The sequence below is a fragment of the Mytilus edulis genome, chromosome 1 (genome assembly GCF_963676685.1).
Source record: "Mytilus edulis chromosome 1, xbMytEdul2.2, whole genome shotgun sequence".
Taxonomy (NCBI): Eukaryota; Metazoa; Mollusca; class Bivalvia; order Mytilida; family Mytilidae; genus Mytilus; species Mytilus edulis.
In genome coordinates, this window is record NC_092344.1 from 74756495 (window position 1) to 74763059 (window position 6565).

Here is a 6565-nt window from a genome sequence, read left to right on the forward strand (position 1 = left end):
AAACCACAAATACGTATATTGATAAATTACATCAAAGGGCCAAACATGTAGATTATCACAGTCGGAACTGGTTTAATTACAAAGATTTTTATAGATTTTAAAACAAATATTTTGTGCTTCAGAAAAATGCATGAAAATTAGGAAAGGCTAATTTATGTTTTCATTTAATAGAAAAGTACTAATTATATGGCAAGTATGCAAATACAAAAATGTTCCTTGTTTAGTACCTTCAATATTTTTCTCTACAATATCTTCCTTGCATATGTATGCAGCATACTTTTCATATACCGAGTATTTATGAATTTTTAATAAGTTTGTTTCTAATTTTGCGGAATATGCGTTATTTTATTCTCATCTTTGAAGTCATTCTTTGAATAAGTATTTCTTGTAAGAAAATTTAAAGCTACATCAATTTTATTTTTTGATTTTCGGGCTTTTGGCCAAACTATAAAAGAACACAAATCCATGTTTGTCAATGAACTCCACGTTACTTAATTTCATAATACACAAAGAATCTCATTTTGGGCCAAACATTCTCTAGTCTTATATAGCATTAAATGTTTAAGGATGTCATATTATCATAATTCAAAATTGAATTTGTGTTGTTTATAGTTTATATCTAAGATACTGAAATTTCAGTGACAGTCATGAAGTAGCTAATATGAATAAAAAGATGTGGTATGTTTGCCAATGAGACAACTTTCCACAAGAGACCAACATGACTCAGAAATTAACAAATATAGGTCACAGTACGGTCTTCACAATGAACAAAGCCCATACCGCATAGTCAGCTATAAAAGAAATGACACTGTAAAACACTTTTCAAAGTTATCCCTTGTTCATCATAACTTTTAAGTTGTGATATCATCCATGAAAAATGATCGAAGTGACATGAAAACTGTAGCCACTAATTTCTCGTCAAACGGTTTTTGACGAATACTAAATGTCTTTCCTACTTCGTTATGGCATAATAGGGTATGTTCTAGAATTAAATCAGCAGTGGCTTCCCGGGGGCAGAAATAGCACATATAACCACCTACAATAAAATAATTTAAACAATATTAACTATATTTACTATTTACTTCAGGATAAATTATTTTTTGTTTACTGTCAGAAATCAGAAATCTGATGTAAGGTGACACATGCGTGTCGCCTGACAATTATTGTCATGTATCATAATTTCCATCGCTCATTCACATATTTTGTGGCATACCTAGTTTAATAAATTTCTGTATATTAACAAAGTTCGTGTTTTCCCATTTCCAAATTTCTTGAAGCTTGTTCACCCTTCCAATTTTATCATATACTAGTATGTAGCTGTTTTCATAAGAACAATTAATTATATATGCATAAAAAGAAATGTCATAAGATGTTGGGACGTTTCGTAAATAATTCATCGCCATAATTTCATAATATGCTATCAGATATACGTTTTTAGTGTCAATATCAATAAAACAGTTTCCAGTTACGATTATCTTTTTTATTTTTAAATACCATAATTACGATTATCTTTTTTCCGAGTTACGATTATCATCCCGAATTTTTCAACGGCTATTTTCAAAGCGCTTAGACAATTCCAGTGCACCGTTACGATTCAAATATGATGAAATGGTATAGATAAACCTTGCAGCTGAGTAACTATTGACAAAAACATGCTACAATTAAGAAAAATGAGTGTAAAGATTTTACCTATATCTACCGTCGCCATATTGGGATTATCGTAATTGCAGTTACGATTATCTCTTTAATACCAGTGGTATTGTTGCTTTGCTTCATAGGATTTTTAAATGTTAAAAAAATAATATAAAAAAGGACAAGTTCCCAACCGTACTGTTAAATGATATATACAGTTATTAATGAGTTTGATCAATGGTGTTATATGTCTGTATGTTAGCTTTTGTGTCGCTCCTAATGAATGGAAAATGGTACCCTTGTAATGTGAAATTTAATTTAAAAATATTCAATATTGCTAAATTAATACAGATAAAAGGAAAATATGAGTCATTCTATAACATAAAGATATTGGTTTATAGAACAAAACTTATATTCGTAAGTGATACATATAGCTATTAATTACAACAAAAAAACGATTAAGATTGAAAAAGTTTGCAATGCAGTAATTGAGGAAAATTTGGAAAATCTTATAACCATTACTAAAGAAAATATAACTTATGACTATGAAATCTGTTTAATCCTTCCAAATACATTAGTTCCCATGAAAACGCAACAAATAATACTAGCTTTTTTTCTGTCTGGTAGCTCCAAAAATGTTTCATTACCTTTTCAATCTATATTTTTTCGAAAATATTTATCAGAAATGATGGGAAACGACCAAATATTCAAAAACTTGAACAGAAAAGTATGAACGTTTAGTAATATTGGGTGCAAGTATGTTATAATGAGTAAGGTACAGTATAAAATTAAATCAATTGTTCATATTGCAGTGTTGCCTTTACATTGTTTATTAACTTCACGAAGGCTGAAAAAGTTGACTGCAACAATGAATATAAATGATAGAAAACAATGAATTGTTGTTCAATTGATATGCAAACAAGTTACAAAAGATTGAAGTGTACATACACATCATAATGTGAACTATTTAATTTGTAGCATTAAAACTTATGACAAATATATGAAATGACCGGCGTATGACGATTCACATGTATGTTATTGACTACGTGAAACATATTGTAATTTTACAGTTATGTGCATGTTTTGTCTGTAAACGTTGCTTAAACGTTTCACTGTATAAGAATTCTGTCTCAAGTAACTGTTCATTAGATAACGCATAAAAACTTACTAGTTATATATGATTTATTACATGTAATTGCGAAAAAAAAATGTGATGTGTGCAAATGTTTTACTTTTTTATATAAATATTATTGTAAACAAAGTTAAAAATATGTTTTGTTATTCTTTTCACCTAATAGTGATTAATTCGTGCGTTGATTTTTTGTTTGTTTGTTTTTTTAGTTTATTTTTCACCTTACGGGCTTTAATTTTTACCATTTTCATTTAATAGAATTTGATCTGGTTTGTAAGTCGTATGTTTAAATCATTGATTATTATTGCAACAGCTGTTTGTCGTGGACTGTTTTATTGGGTGTTTAATAACACAAACAGTGCACAAGGGACTACAACACTAATGTTAACCATCATAAAACATTTCAAAAGGATTTTAGGCATTTCTATTTCAAACAAAATTGAGTTCCATTGAGGTTGCAATTGATTTTCCAGTCCGGTGTTCAATTTATTTATCCGAGTTGGGTACACAAAAAGTAAAATCACATAAATACTTAACTCAGAGGAAAATTCAAAACGGTAAATCACTAATCAATTGGCAAAATAAAAAGCTCAAAATCATCTTACAAATAAATAACAACAGTCATGTTCTTGACTTGGTATAATTAGCAAGCTATCTTCCGGTAATTAAATGCTTCCAATGCAATTCAACAAAAACACTATAAACTTGAACCTAGTCATAAAACAAATTATGCAAAGGTGATTAATGATGGATACATATAAGATCAAATAACAGTACTCAGTCCTAACCCTTATCATGTCAGCATATGTTTTCTGTTCTATCTACTAACCGTTATCAAATTCGGAAAGAACACCACATATTTATTAGGTATCATATCAATTAACAAGAAAACAGAAGTGACTTAGACCTTTCATACACATGATAACTGGACATAAACAATGACAATTTGTGATTACATATAAGACATATCTCTAACAGAGACCAATTAACTATAGGTCACCATACGGCACATTTAACAAGCAGCCATTTCAGTTAATTTTAACTAGATGCTGTATAAATGTAAGTGACACATATTTTTGTTTTACACTTTCTGACACATGTGACAGTAGATGTATTCTTTATGTAAATTGTAAGCCCCATTGAGTTATACATACCCTTTTGCATCGTCAGTCTATCTTTAAATTATTTACTGGGCTTCAAATATACACACAAAAAACAAAACTTGTTTCAAAATCATGTATTCAACTTTAAATTTGATCTAATTTCAATGACAGTCAATAGTAGTTTACCGATTTCAAATATCGTAAATTCATTTCGATTAATCTAGCAAAAATAAAGAAAGTAAAAGAAACACGATGTTACTCATGCAGTTCAAATGAAGCGAAACTAGGTGCGTCTATATTATAAAACCCTCATTCAGTTAAAATATATAAAAGGACATCGTTCATAATTTTTCTTGTACCAAAATATATAAGACCGCGAAAATATCGCTAGCTGTCCATTCGTTTGATGTGTTTGTGCTTTTGATTTTGCCATTTGATTAAGGTCTTTCCGTTTTGCATTTTCCTCGGAGTTCAGTATTTTTGTGTTTTTAAGATTTGCCTAGTGATACACATCCATATTGTATCAATTAGGTATTCAATGACCGTAAAACTTATGTGGAGTAATTTTCAGTTATTCATTAAAATAACGCAGTTAGAGCATTTTAATGCATTGAGCATACCCCTTTAAACGAAGTCAGTATAATGTGAGCATGCGCTTGAATAGTGAATCAGTTGAGATTTGAAGACACCATATGAACAAGCGGGGGTTTTGTATTTCCGGAAACCGGATGGTGAATTATGAAAAGAGGACATAGTAGTATTCAAACAGATGCTAGTCGTCAATCTATGTCCATACTGATAGGAAGATCTAAATTTTTAAAACAAAAATTATCCACGGTGCCATGCTTGTATATTTTGAACGCCAGATTCGCAGGAGTTAAACTTTAATACAGTGTTGATATTAACATGATTAATAACCATTGAAAACAAAGGTTGACACAAATCTGCTAAAGGCAATGTACGCCTCGGGGAAATGTGAGGATTGGTAGAAAACCCTTAATATTTCCAAAAATTAAAAAAATTTAAATGAACAAATAATTGACTCCAAACACCTATGATACTCATGAAACAACAGAAGTGTTGACTACATGGCTTCTGATATATCTTGGGTTCACTTCAATCATTGACAAAAAGATCTCATTAAATATACCAGTCTTATAATAAAGAACGCGTGCTTAGTCGACAGTACAACAAGTGGGAAAGAAACAGTTGGAAACCAATACCAAATTAGAATTTGGGGAGTATTAATAAAACAAACATAACTATTTTGAATAATTGTAATAGATTGTGAACAGTTAATTTGCAACAAAAAAAATCACGTCAGCATCAGGCTGATAATACCTTTTGAGACAGAAGGAATCATCAATTTGTCATAAGTGAAATTAAACACGTCATCGTGGCAAGGTGAAGTTTCGTTATGTCTTTAAAAAAGTTTTTGTAAATATTTTTTGCTGTATATGAGTAAACACAAGGTATTCGTTAATATTAGAAACTTAAGGAAATAGGTCGAATATTCAAGTAAGAAAATAAGTTATGATGCCCCTGACCTTTTAATTAATCTTGTGTTGCTTAAGATTCACTGGCTTTCAAATGTAGGTCTTTCGCGTTTATAGGTTTCTTAGAATATAAACCATTTTCACTCCATCAGAAAAATGAATTCGGCGTTCAGAATTATCTTTCTTTGAATACTAAGTAATGTCCGATTTTATGACAATAAAGCAAGTGTAATGAGATCCAATACATATAATTCATGCAATACAATATGTATGTCAAAATCTGTTCATTCTATTTCAATACCCCAATTGCAGTTTTTCAGAAACCGAAAAGTAGTTAAAACTAAATGAAGGATCGCTTTAGATTGATGTTGCGACATTAATTTCACCAACTCGAGGAAAAAACACAGGCTTTCTGCCAACTATTTCATTCACAAATGTCATTGTGAAAATTTTTGCCAGTCATCTATGGTAGAAAGGGACAACAGATTACTACTACACATTCACTACAAATGTTCAAAAGCCGCAAATACTAAACATACATCACATACATATGTCCTTATGACTCTCTGTTACACCACTGTTACAGGTAAGAGGAGGATTAATCCAAATGAGTCCGAACACGTTTTCAGTGTGCTTGTTTGAAGTGAACAACCATTCATTTAGTGGTTGACGATGGTTGATGTCTCCTGTAACAAAACAAGACCAGAGCCTATGAAGAATACAAAACAGTAATAGTCTTGCTTGCTGTTGAAAAGACAGATAAAGTTACATCAGAGGCAGCGAAAGTAGGACTGAGATAAATGCAAAGAAAACTAAGGTGATAAAAATAAGTACAAAGAACAATAAAGCAATAACAGTGAACGGAAAAGAACTGGAACAAGAAAACTCATTCAATTATATTGGTAGTAGAGTAAACGCAGAAGGAAATATTGAAGAAGAAGTTAACATCCGTATTGGCAAAGCAGCTTCTGCATTCAAAAACCTGAATAACATGGAAAAACAACAAAATATCCAGGAAGACAAAGATCAGATTGTATGTGAGCAATGTTAGATCAGTTCTGTTGTACGGTTCAGAAACATGGAGAACAACCAAAAAAGTAGAAAGTCGAATTAGAGGATTCGAAGGACGCTGTTTGAGACGAATAATTAACATCAGATGGCCAAATGTTATTTCAAACAGTGAACTATCAGAAAGAACAGGC